At 39.3% G+C, this 14,135-nt stretch overlaps 1 protein-coding gene across 3 annotated transcripts in view; it reads left to right on the forward strand.

The window, feature by feature from the left end:
- palmdb (palmdelphin b) overlaps window positions 1-14,135 on the forward strand; it is a 37,772-nt gene that overhangs the window by 13,363 nt on the left and 10,274 nt on the right. The window contains exon 1 of one of the 3 annotated variants that reach the window (XM_026362732.1): window positions 8,010-8,057. The exons of the other annotated variants lie outside the window; for them this stretch is intronic. The gene's annotated coding sequence lies outside the window, so the exon portion shown is untranslated. Of the gene's footprint in view, window positions 1-8,009; window positions 8,058-14,135 lie in introns of those variants that run through there. 3 annotated transcript variants of the gene reach the window in all.

Raw genomic sequence — 14,135 nt, forward strand, 5'->3', positions numbered from 1 at the left:
CAAAGCTTTTGTGTGTGTATGTATGAGGGTTGAGCCTTTGATCATACTACTACTTTGAAGTAAAATATATTGTATTTCATTGTTGCCCTTTTTAAATGAGCCTCCCAACTTGTTATTTGTTTAAGAACCCTAGATATCTGATTTTCTTCAAATACATTTGTATCTAGAGCTATATTTAAGTAGGTCTGTGTTTGTCACTGCACAGTAACAATTGTCAAATCAGGGCTTCAGGTACTAAGCTGATAAGATCCATCTAACAGATTTATGTTTGCCATTTGTCATATTGCACATATGTGATTGGTCAAAGCAGCTCCCAGGTTTTCAATAAAGCTTTATAAAATGTAAAATCTGTGTAATAGTGTGCGTACCATCATTGTTCAATACGTCCTTAAGTAACAATTGATTTTCTTTTATATTTTTAAAAATATGCATGTGCCTTCATTGAAATCACTCACTTGTCTATAACCTAAAGACGTCACACTGAGGCTTTCACATCTTCTTGAAGGTTATAAAACGTTCAGATTACCTGTGGTTCAAATTAAAGAATAGATTAAAACACTTTCTATGAATACTGCATACTGATTTAAATCTCGTTGTTTCCTACTGCTGCCTTTGGCACTTCCTCTAATCTCTGCTTGTGTCTAACAAGATGCACTCACTGAGGACTGTGTGGGTGTGCTTTGGTTCACAAGAGGCTGCTTTCAGTTGGAAAAAAAGTGGCATTAAATGAAATGCTCACACGGTGGGCATGCGGTGTACAAGGACTAATATGCATGTTTTGCTTTCTGTTTGCCATCTGCATTTAGACTTAAAGGCACAGCAGAATAGCTGTGACTTTAATGCGACATAGTCGTCGACTGCTGATGCTAAACACTATTAATCTTTAGCACTGCTGTGATGTTGACTTCCTGCTGCTCTCTCGCCACTTTGATCCTGAACCACTGTGTCTTCATGTGTAGGAGATAAACGCAGAGTTCCAGGCAGGTAAACACTTTTGAAGCATGTTGGTGTGATTGGTTAATTTGTTGTTTAACAGTTCTTTATATATATATATATATATATATATATATATATATATATATATATAGCTTGACTAACATAATAGTATTGACATTATTATTTATAAGTTTAACATTATCTGTCCATCCGATCCTATTTTTGATGGTCTATAATTAATGTTATTGAGTCCATTGTTGGTGTACTAACAGTTCTAATTGTTAACCTTTACTGTTTAGCAACCAAGACAAAGACAGTAATGAGTGGTTACTAATATATAGGCCCATTACCTTCAGATCCTCATTTAATATGCACCAATCAGCCAAAAATCTTACTTTTCTTTATGACTCAGAATAATAATTGAAATATTTAGTCATCTTGGGTCTCATGTAATTTGTGCTCTTGTCACTATTATTATTATTACTCTTATTACTCTTAGACTATTCATTCTCTCATAACTGCTCCACAAAGGATCTGACTTGATCAGATCATAAAACTCACATTCAGAGAGGTTTCACAAAAATACCTCAGAGCTCCAGATAGTGATTAAAGGGCTGGTTCAACATTCTGGACCAATTAGAAAAAGGTCACGATTACACCTACCATAACTGTATCTCTTAGACTAAAAAATGAGAATTTGTCCTTAGTGAATGTAAAAAAAAACCCAATTCCAACACTGACACTACATATGAATGCATTGATATTTTAGCTTGTATATAAATTAGTTAGGTGAACTTCAAAAGTTCTGGTAGGTGCAGGCGAGCTGTCTCCCCTGCTTTTAGCAAAGCTAGGCTAACCATGCTATGACTCCAGCTTTGTAGTGAACATATAGACTCATGCTACATGTTGCTCTCAAAATGAAAGCAAATAGGCACACTCCTTAAAAATCCTTATATGATCTTGGAATAATGGGCTTAAAAACATAACACTAGCATCATTGTTGTCTCATCATTAATACGTAAGTGGGTCACAATCCCCATCATATTAATGGTTTAACACCTTAGTTTGAAAAGATCCTAAAACTGTCTTTTGGATTTTGTGACTTCCACAGTATTTATTGATATTTCACTGGCCATGTTTTTCTCCTCAGATGTGACACATCATGTTCCCTCTCCACTCCCAGATATCCCAGCATTCGTCCCACGAATGCCAGCAAAACCCCATCCTATATGTAAGCCCAGTAGCGGAGAACCAAAGACAGGTACATACATTATGTAACCACTCACTGGGATAAAACTCACTGGGAAGTTTCTGATTTGTGGACTTGTCAAACAACTGTCAGTGTAGCATGTTGAAAACATCATACGAGTAAAGTGGCACAAAATGGGATAGAAAAAAATGTATAATTTAAGCTATGGACAGATGTATGATGTTCACCAGCTGTTTCACGGCTTATTTAGCTTCTTGGTTCTGCAGATTTCAGTTTTGAGCTGTCAGCCTAAGATTGGCTGCTCTGACTGAAAATGCCTCCTGGTTCCATTATGCTAATTTGAAAGCTATAATTTAACATTTCACCAGGATGCAAAATAGGAAGCAATTAGATTTCACTGTGAGGAGAACAGAACATTTCCATGCTTGCCACTGTGACACGTTAAAGTCATACCTCACAAGAAGCACGTTTTCATCAGAGGGAAAGAAGACTGAAAAACACTGACTTACTGTATTTGTGCAGCCTTCAATAGTGTCTGAGTTGTCATTAGACTCAAAATAAGCAAATACATCATGATGCAAACTGCAGTATCTTAGGTTGAGCATTTACATACATGCATTTTTTAAAGAGTCTTTCTCCATTCCAGCTACATTTGCGATGGAGATCAGTGTGGAACTTGACAAAAGGACAGGCAAAAGTCTAGTGGTTTCTAAGGCACACATCACCCCGGAAACTATCCACGAGAGGGGGTTGAAGGTGTATGATGATGGGCGCAAGTCTGTATATGCTTTGAACCCAGACACAGGCACAATGCACAATGGAGAAGTTGGAGAATTGACATCAACAGAGGTAGAAGAGCTGCTGCGTCAGGCCACAGATAAGAACGTGCCCACTGGGGTGCAGTACCATCAGCCTGTCTACTCTGTACCCTACACAGGGAGCAGCAGGCCATCGACACCCAGGACACCAAATAAAACACCAACGCAAACCCCAACACCCAGCCACAGTTCCTTCCAGAGCACAGTCCCTTCCAGAAATGGGGCTCAAGTCCTCAGAGAGGAAATCCAGCATAGCCAAGATCTTACCAGACATAAATCCCAGAGCCAACCTCACAGCTCTGGCTTCATCCAACCAGACTCAGGGATTCAGAAATCTGGAGAAGAAACCAAGCTGCCATATATTCCAAGACAATCCAAGAGTGATAGGAATGTAATATCTCAGCCTTACGTTAGTGCCAAAACTCAACAAGGAATCTTTAGTAGCAAGATGGATATGAGCAGTTCGAGCCCAGCAGCTCTGGTTTCTGTTAAAGCCAAGTCTGAAGGAATGCCAGCACTTACTCAGCCAGTATACAGGACTGTAGGTAGCCACAGTCCTTCACTGGTCTCAGCCAAGTCTGAAGTTGATCCTGATGCCTTAATCGAGAGCTCTGGTGATTTTAACAGATGCTCCCCCTTCTGTGCAGAGAGTATTACCTCTCTGAACCTTGTCGACAACCTCTCTGAGGAGTTAGAATCAGGACCCATCACAATGATCTTCATGGGCTATGAGAACGCTGAGGACGAGGACGAAGAAGACTTTCAGGCTGAGTTGGTGATGATAGCCAACAGTGATGATAATGAGGATGATGACGCCCAATATCTTAAAAGTGAAAATGACAGAGAGGAGTATCTCTCATACCACCCAGAGGGATGCAAGAGCAAAGTCTTCCAACCTAAAGTAGGAATAGCCAAGGTTACAAGCTGCAGAGACGTTACTGAAGATGCCTACATAAACTGGGATGATTTAGGGCTCCACAAACCAACATTCATCCACAAGCCTGGAAAACACAGTCCATAACTGCAGAGGTGAGGAGTGGATAAGTCTGTACATCTTTCCTTCTAGTCCTTCGCTATGTTTGCCATGGCTGAGACTAGAACATATACAGTACTATGTGTAAATGCATAACCTGAAGACAATCCACTTCTCAGCCTTTCTCATGCAAAAGGAATTCAACAACCATTCCTTTTGTGCCGTTTGTTGCCTTATCTTGATATGTCTGAGGATTGGAGGAAACTGCTACTCCCAGTGCTTGTGCCTGATTTGGAAAGCTTTACTGCCACCTCCTGGCAAGTTAAATTCATGACATAGTCACATTGGCATAGGCACAAAGTGTCCAAGACTAACCAGGGTACAGATAACTTGACTAGCTTTATTTTATTTTATTTTATTTTATTTTTGGCACTACTATAGTTTAGAAAGGTGTATAAGTTCTACTATATAGATGTATGCATGGTAATTCAAGCATTTATTAATAGTATCAAGCCATTTGATTCTTTATGTTGCCAGAGATCCAGGAATCCCTTTACTGTTGAATAGCCTCACACAGAAGCATTGCTCTCTAAGTGGTCTAGACTAGGTTTAGACTAGGACCCTTAACCCAAATGTAGGGACGTCCTTGAAAGTGTGATGTTTTAGTCAATAGTACTCTTCCGAGTTTGTGTCTGTTCTCCTCTTTCAACATGACAAGAATCTCTTGGGCACAAATTTGGCACCATGAAAAAAATGGCTCTTCCAATGTGTTGTGGACGAACAGGCCTGCACAGAGTCCTGACCTCAAACACATCTAACACCTATGGGATGAACTAGAACACAGACTGTGAGCCAGCTCTTACCACCCGACATCAGCGCTGGGACCTCACTAATGTCCCTTAGGCTGAATGGGAGCAAATCACTGCAGCCTGCATTCAGTGGAAAGCCTGAAACCAGAAGATTGGAGGCAATTTAATCAGCTTATGAACACCCATTGTGTCAGAATCACATGTTCAGCCATCATATATAGTGTTCAGGTGCCCACGTTGTCATCTAGTGTAAAAACATTAATAACACATTTGCTTACAGTTACATGTAATTCGTTTTTTTGTGGTGACTCTTTAAAGATGAAGCTGTAACTAGTGTTGCGGTGAACATGACATGGTTTTGTTTGTAACTCTCTTTTGTAACTAAGTTGTGTGCTGTTACTTTATGATTAAAAATATTTTCTCATAAACTAGTGAGGACATGTTTGCTTTTGGCTGCTTTTGGCACCGGTGTCTTATCAATCTTATGAGTACGTCAGAAGACTTTCCCTGCTCTCAATTACTGTGACCAAAGGCATTATTGTTTCAGGGCAGATGCAGGAACTAAAACATGATGGAAACTAAACAAGTTTACATGCATGTGTATGATACTAGGACTGGAGGATCCTGTATCCTGTCTGCTTGGACACACATCCTGACAGCTCATTGAACTGAATGTTGTTCTGCTCCTTATGTAAAACACTCATCCTTGGTTGCTTTCTCTTCCTCTGTCTGTGTCTGTCTGTGGCAAAATGAAAACATGGAGGAGGGTGAAAAAAACAAGGTGGCACTTTAGACATCATTCTTACAGGAGTTATATAATGGCAATTTCTTATGTAAGACCAAAACCTGAAAAGTGAGACACCCAGGACCTTCCATTGTCCATACAGTCACTAAAATGTAATATTCACAGTTCACAGTGTCTCTCTGCTTGGTGCAAGAGTGTACTTATCCACTGTGTGAATATACTCTACTCTTCCTGCTCTAGCAGGAACACACATGTCATGTTACTGAGAATTTCTTTTTAATAAAATGAGTCATATTACATTCAAGCAGTGATTACTGCTTGATGCAGTATGCACTTCCTTCCCAAACAGCTTTTAATAGCAGCTACCACAATTAAAATTTATTTTTTTTCTTCATAGAATTATATTTTCAAAATTCTTGCCTTTACAAAAAACCATCTGTTCCATTTACTGATCCAAGCAAGAGTTTGATTCCGTCAGATTTAGGCACAAAACAAAAAAAGAAAACAAACCAGCATTAAGCAAATGAGCAAACCAGCATTGTTGGTAGGAGACGGCTGTGAGAAGTGACCTGTTGTCAAAATTATTCACTTTGTTGACCCATCCATCCACTTCACAGTCCTCCCTTTGTTTAAAAGGTTATTTTCAGTGCTGTAAGCACAAAGAACACCAAACCTAGACAAATGAAATCAAACTATTTGTGATTTTAAGGTAAACTCTTAGCTAAGGTAAGGTGGTAAGCGCTACACCTGTGTGGCTAAAAAGTCTCAAAACTTGAGTTTTTTTTTAATGTTTTTTAATGAATTCCATTCCAGCAAAAGTGCTAAAATATTTCTAAACTAGAACTAGAACTAAAAAGAGTCAAGTTGTCTTGACTTAGCTTCCAGGCAGCTTTACCCAGATGACTGAGAATATTTGCCGTCATAAACCTGTCAGCAGTGAGTGAAACCACCCGCCGCGAGGGATGTTGAACCCAATTAAAATGCCAGTACCAGAATACGTGGTTGAACAAGCTCTTTATTATAGATTATGAATGTATGGATTGGAGTCTGATTGCAGGAACCGGGTAGCCAGAGTGCGTGGATCTATGGATAAAGAGAGGAGAGCTGATGATGAGGCAGGGGTAGGGAGCAATGGTGAGTAGCCTGTAGAGGCCCAGGGTCAGTGAAGACGTTAGCCGGGCACAGTGTGGTGTAGCTGGTTGGATTAGGTCCTCCTCTTCGTGTGCACACAACATACAGACAATCCAAGAGAAGGCCAGAGAGAGATCCCACAGATATACAAGGTACACGTCCAGTATTCACGACAGTCATCCACAATCCATATACAAAAGAGGGAGATCCGGTACTCACAACAGGCGTCCTCAGACAGTACTTTAGACAGGGGCTAGAGCTGGAGAGCAGGTCCAAACGAGAGCAGGGGTCCAAAACCAGAAAAGGCAAAGATAATCAATTCACAGTCTTCAGGCAAAACCCAGGCAAAACTCAGGGTCGAAAATACGGTCCAGTCTGTAACACATATACAAACAAGACCACTAGAAACGCTGGAAAGTCAAACACAGGGTCAGGACAATCTGGCAGCTCTCTCAGGGGAAGAGTCAGAATATAAAGGGAGCTGGCACCAGGTGAAAACAAGGAACACAGCTGAAAGTGATTGGATAATGAGAATCAAGCTGCCAGCAACCGGAAAGAAAAACAGGAAGTCAGCCACAAAACTAAAAGCAGGACAGAAAGCCCTGTAGGATCATGACAAAACCAAAGAATATACAAAATAACTCTGCCCTCATTTTAAAATATTAGCCAATAAAATTGTTTATAGTGTTTTCTCATGCAGGAAAACAGTAAAAGAGCTCGCAGTGCACTTGTGGAGTAATGAAACAGATGGATTTTTTTCAGGCTGCTATTATAGGGAAGTGGCTCCAATGCACTAGGTCATGAATTCAAACCCATAATCCAGCTGTGGGTTGTCTGAGCAATAAATAAGATCAATTTGACAATTGACACTTTTTAATCATCTATAAAAGAAAAGAAAAACACAAAAAAGTCATGTGTAAAAGGAAAAAAACATTTATTTGTTTATTGCAAGAAGTACCTGTTTGGTCACGTCACAAATCAACCAAGAAAATGTCAAATCCACAGGTGTTTTCATACCAGTCATTCAAAATCGATGTGAAAGTTTTCTGATTAAAGCACCAGGATAAACAACTCGGTAGAGCAACAATTATTTTCAGTCATAATCTTAATTCAGTTAAACGTGTAACCAGTGGTGTAACTTCAAATAATTGGCCAATCCAGCTTTTCAAGTTTTTCCTTCAGCCAGACAGAAACAAGCAGGTGACTCAAATCGATCCCGCTGTGGTACAGACTGTGTGTATGAGCACAAGATGAGCTCCTTTCTGCCCGACTGTGTGTTCATCAGAGAGAGCTCAAGTATTGGCTCTCCCCAGTACACCCCCCTTCCACCAGCCATCCAATCAGAGGCAGCAGCAGCCAGGCAGAGCTGCCAGTGTGAGGCTGCACTCAGAAACAGAGCAGAACCCTCTGCGGTTAGCCCGCCACACTGTCACAGGTAGGTCCATTTACACACACATAGAAACACACACATGCAAAAGTTTGCAAAGATTTGCCTTTGTGTCAGAGCACAGATCCACTCTGCTTTATCTACTGTGGGTGCTGCGACGGAAACCATGTCATGTGTTTGGTATTGATGTGGATAGAGGGATGCTGCAAGCCTCCCAGCAGAGCAGAGTTACTGGGTTGATAGTGTGCTGTGTATCGACTAGCTGCAGTAGTCTCTGTGTGTGTGATGTGGGCTTACAGGGCGTGAATAAGTACTGAGGTTGTTTTTTTTCTTGCTGTGGATGAGCACATTTTTTATGTTATCGATGATTGAAATCCTATTTTCCATTCGGACCCGTGGTGCTGCTATAGTGGATTAGCTGATGAAATAAATACTTTGAAGCAGTCTGTGCCTGCACATTCACTTATTCACTTGTGGTATCCAGCCCTATGGACATCTTTTGGTGGATTTGTCCAGAATTGAAGACATCTGTAGATTTACATATTTACTACATTACTATTTTCAGGCAGAAAGGAGCTCAACTTGAACTAAAGGAATCTAGACTATCTTTGTTTGGTCATTGTTTTTATTGATTTGGTTTCAGATTCAATAATGATTTTGCTCACTAAGAGTTTTATGTTTTAACTTTTCTGTTACATAAAGCACAACACCAGTCAGCCACAACATTAAAACTACCTGGTGGTTTCAGTATTGTAGTGGACAAGGCTCTTCATGGGAAATTTAATGCCGGCCATGATCGACAGGTGTCAAAACACGCAGTGCATCACAAATTGTTGTGTATGGAGCTATGTAGCTGACCACTGTCCACCACAACATTAACAGAGGTGCTAATGTTATGGCAGATCAGTGTATATCATCATCCTCATCTGTTATGTGATCGTTTTGTCAGGGTACCATGGACAGTGGTTGCATGCACTGCAGTCATGCAACCAATCAAGGAAAAATCTAAATCTGCAGTTTTCAATAAATATTGCAGAAAAAGAAGAAAGTCTTGTGAGTGAGTTTATTGGTGACTATGATTACACACATATTGGTGGTGTATATGATTGGAGCTCTGTGGCACAGAGGAAAATTCATTCATCAATGACCTTGAATTCTTTTACTTTTTGAATTCTTAAAACTCATTTCACTTGTACTTGTAGCCAAAAAACATGACATATTTGCTGTAAAGCCTGCAGCTGCCTGCTGCAATGATTGCCACTGATTCTATGGCTACGTGCATACACACACACACAAAGCATCTGTATCCCTCGAGTGAACATCCACTGATGCCTTTGCCGTCTCATCTGTTAGACTGACGCTTCTCACAGTGAATTGCAGGCAAATGCAACTCTGCAATACAAACACACACACACACACACACACTGACACACTCACACTATAGCCACTCTGGGATGCAGATGATGGCCTGACTCTGCTCCCTCCCTGCACTTCATCCTCAATGTCAAGAGCCGTAATGGATAACGATCCTGTAAAAGCGACGGAGAGTGATTACTCTGTGTTACAGTGGGCTTTTAACTGTTGCATGTGTGTTGGTGTGTAGGTGAGCAGCGCTATAATGAAAGAATAATGTCGCTTACACACTTTCTGCCGCTTCAAAGACAAAGAAAGTCATGACAGCCCACATCTTTTCATCTAGCGATTGAGATACACATTAAAATACATCAAGAACAAAACAATCAGTGTTATGAAGGAACACACTCAGTGATTTCAGCATCTCCTGTGAAGCTTGATGGAATCTATTCAGAGCAGAAATCAGTGCTGTGGCGATTTTGTACAGGAAACATTATTTTCACAATGCATCACTGGCAAAAGGACTTTCATATCCATTAGGTATAAAAAGACTGAAAGACGCTTTCAAGTCTAATGCAACATGCTGCACACACCAGTCTCCCCCTACTGTTATATAAACTCCATACCACTGATAAAAGAGGCACTTCATTTCAAGGTCCTGTTTCTTTTTTTCCTTTTTTTTTTTTTTGTCTCTTTTTTTGATTCTTTAAGATTTCTCTAATCTGTGTTTGGAGGATAGAAACACTCCTGGTAACGCTGGCACGTGTGCAACCTCGCAGCTTCAACGTGACATTTTAGGAATAGCTAAATGTCTTAACTGCTCCTCTCTAAGCTTGGAGATTAATTGTTTCTAGATAAGTGACATTTATGCTCATTTACGAGTTTTCTCCTTCTTTGATTTTAGCGACACCCTCGCGGAGATAATCGCCTTGATATTTTTCATCCATAGTGTGAACTTGCCCCACAAATCCCGCAGCAGCTTTGTGAAGTAAGAATGCTGTGTGTCAAGAGCAAAGATAGCGTAGTAAGAAGTGTGAAGTTGATAATGGCAACACAATGGAAAAATAACCGTCTCTTAGGAATGGCGTTGATGTCTTTAACCATGAACATTATTTTTGTCCTGTGTTGTATGCCTGCAACCACTGAGATTATGTACTGCATGTGTGTTTTCCAAAACGCCTCCTGTGTGCACACATGCAGAGTACTGATGCTGCTGCTTCTCTGCAATGTGCTGCTCTAGTAGCACCTTGTGTGTAGAGATGTAGTTCTACCACTATTGTCTTTATTAGGCTTGAGGTGATGACCCTGTCTTAACAGGCTGCATCACTGTGGAGGCTGATCTGACCTAGTCTTCTTTACTTACTGCAATAGCACATCAACACAGACACTTGTCTATAGTCTCCACAGAGTATAATCTTCAATTGCCAGCTTGAAGTTTTACAGTGTATACAGTACAATACAGGGATTTTGCAAAATGATTATGTAAGCTGCTCTGCAAAAACTTTTGCAGTGAAAAAGTTCAAATGCTCTGTAGTAACCTTGTTACTGTAAAGCTGCCTGTACAAGCAGCAACCCACTGATCAAATTTGAACAGATTTGATACAGTTTGATGTCTTACTGTTGAGCAGTCAGCAGCCTCAACATGTAATATTTTCTTCATTTTCTGCTGATCTGAGTTTCAAACTACTATTCTTTTTTCTTTTTTTTAAACTTGGTTATGTCTTTCACTATATACGATAGATGGAACATGCACTTGTGGTTGGGACTGGCATGCAGAGTGTGTGTCTGTCATTAGGAAACAGCCTCAGGCAGCCTCAACTCCACTCTTTGCCGCCTCTTAATGACAGTTCTGTCAATACTGTGTGCATGTATCTGTGTCTGTGTGTGTGTGTGTGTGTGTGTGTGTGTGTGTGTGTGTGTGTGTGTGTGTGTGTGTGCGGCAGTTTAACTCAACTCAACACAACTGTACCACATGGCCATTAAAGTTTGATTTCACCCAAATACCACCCCACCAGAACATCACCAAAAGTATTGCACACAGTAGCAGTGTGTGTTTATTTTGCTTTCCTCTGCCTGTGTTACTTGGAATCTAGATATGATTTCTGTTTGGATTATTTTACATCTATATAAGTTGACGGTATGTATGTCTTATGTCTATAATGCATATAAGTATAATGTATATATGATTTTTGTTTTAATCCAGTAGGTACAAGTTGAATTTCTCCTACAGACAAAAAAATATTATTCTTTGAAGTTTCTCTATTTTTGGAAAATCAAAGATTAGAGGGGGAAAAAAGCGAATCTAAATGATTTCTGAGCTGTTTCATGAGCTTTGCAGCTGGAAGAACAGATGGTTAGTGATAGTTGTAATTCAAACAGGGAGTAATTGTGCTTTCAGGAGCTATTTTAGCAGTGGATTGGCTTGTGAGCATTTGCTGCAGCAGAACTGTGTGTGTGAATTTGTATCAAAATAATCCACAGTGTTCCTACATATACAATTATACCACTAATGCAGTTATATTCTTGCAGGAAGCATTATTAAATTGTGATTACATTCTGGTGCAACATATTTTTGGATACTTCAGACCAGTGCTTGACTCCAGAGCCTTTTGTGATCTTAGGTTTAAGCAGGAAAGACTTATTTAATAAACACGTGTACAATGACTTTTAAATACTTTTCTGACATTTAATCAAAATATTGTGAGTCCCTACAGCCAACCCTATAATGTGAGCTATTATTACAGAAGGAAATCCACTGTCTGGGTACATTTTTGTGATTTGTTCCTTATCAATGCACTTGGCATTTGTAATTTATGTTAAAAAAGCAGGAAACGACCATCAAAAAACATGAGAGAATGATGATTAATACATTAGTAGTAGTGAAGCTAATAATCATGGACATTTACTTAGACTTGTAATATCTTTTTTTAATGACTGAGTACTAAAATCAAACTAGGCCATGACTCAACACTGCAAAGATCTGTGTTTACATGAGAATATGTCAAAGTACAGTTATGTAACTAGTTATCACACAAACTGTCAGAACTGTAGTTTTTTTTTTTTTTTTTTTTGTGTATTATAAATTATTTAGGGGATTTGGGTATCATGTTGTGGAGGCATAAAACAAGTAGAAAAAAAGATTTTTTTTTGCAGTCAGCACTGCAGATTTCTGGCAAAATAATAAAATAAAAATATATTTGTTATATTATGTTATAAATACTACTTTGAATAAAAGACAATATCCATAAGACTGTAGTTAAAAGTCATTTGAAATCTGTCTACGCTTTAGAATGAACTGGTTTCTGCATTAATTGTTTATAAAACGTAATTAATTGTTTATAAAAGTCACAAGCGTAGATAAAACCAATGTGTTTCAGCTAAGTAAAGTAAAGTAATTCTGAATACAGAAAACATTTCCACTGTCTTCTGTCCATCTGACATAAGCGTGGACCCAGAGAACACACTGGTGTTTCTGCACAGAATTGATGTATGGTTTCTTTTCCTGCATAATACAGTTTAAGGCTGTATTTCTGAATGGAGCAGGAGACTGTGTTAGATATCAAGTATTCCAGAGCCCATGTGGTTGCAGTGCAGTCTGAGGAATCAAATGTCAAACACATTCAACAATGACTTCTGCCCTTGGCTTTTCACATTTAAGCCTTTAGTAGATGTTCCTGTTTTACCCAGTCAAAATACCCTCACTACTACAACCTCATTCCTAGGCAAGGGGAGGTCCTATGTGAGACTATGTGAGATAAATATGAGGGCTTGTGGGTTAATAAATTACAGTTAAAGTTTTAGCAACACCTACTCATCTGAATGGATCACAATCCAACTCTCACTCTGTTTTTTATGTAATGTTATTAAATGTGAAGTTTTAACATGGAAAGTAACTAGCCACCACCTCTAACATAAACTGTAAATATAGTATAGTATAAAGTACAATACTTGCCTCCTGGCGTGTAGTGAAGGAGAAGCATGGTACAAGTACAACTTGTATAGCTTTCTTACATCAAACTGAAAGATTTGATTGTAATAAATACAATTGTAATAACAGATTTGTCAAAGAAGCAAGCAGCCTTCATGGAAAAGAGTCAGTGCCCTTGAAATCATGAAAAGATGTAGGAGGGATTTGCTGCGTACCAGAATGCAGTGATGTGATCTTTTATCTTAATCAACACAATAACGGCTACCTGTGAAATTTCAACACTGTTTCCCAATGTAGCAACCTGAACTTTGTTTTAGTAGGAATTTTGTATTTACCACTTTTCCCATACATCATGATATCAGCACTGTTTCACATCACATTTAACAGTCTGCTGATGAGGTGGTGAGGAGGAGGTGGAGGAGGCGACAGCTGAACAGTGCACTAAGTGTCAGGCCTGTTAACGGTTACCATGGCACTCAGTCTGTCGCATGCACGTGTCCTTGTAGGCGTGTGTGTATGTATGTGTGTGTTATTAAAAAGCTCTACTGCCAAACAAGGGAGTGTGACTGGTCAGTCAGGTCAGCTGTGGATGAAAAAAGAAAATTTAAATAGGAAAAACAATAAATAAGCATAATCAGTTTGTTTGTTTTTATTCCTTTGAGGTGGAAAATTCTCCGTCAATTCATAGTTACTGTCCTACCATAAAAAAGAAAAAATAATCTCACGGTAACGGATACAACTTCTGCAAAAAGTATCTTTCCATACAATAACACAAAAGCAGCTGCCATCTGTGTTTTCCAGCCCATTATCAATCTCCAGAGATCAAATACTTCTATAAAGGACAC

The sequence above is a fragment of the Anabas testudineus genome, chromosome 2 (genome assembly GCF_900324465.2).
Source record: "Anabas testudineus chromosome 2, fAnaTes1.2, whole genome shotgun sequence".
Lineage (NCBI taxonomy): Eukaryota > Metazoa > Chordata > Actinopteri > Anabantiformes > Anabantidae > Anabas > Anabas testudineus.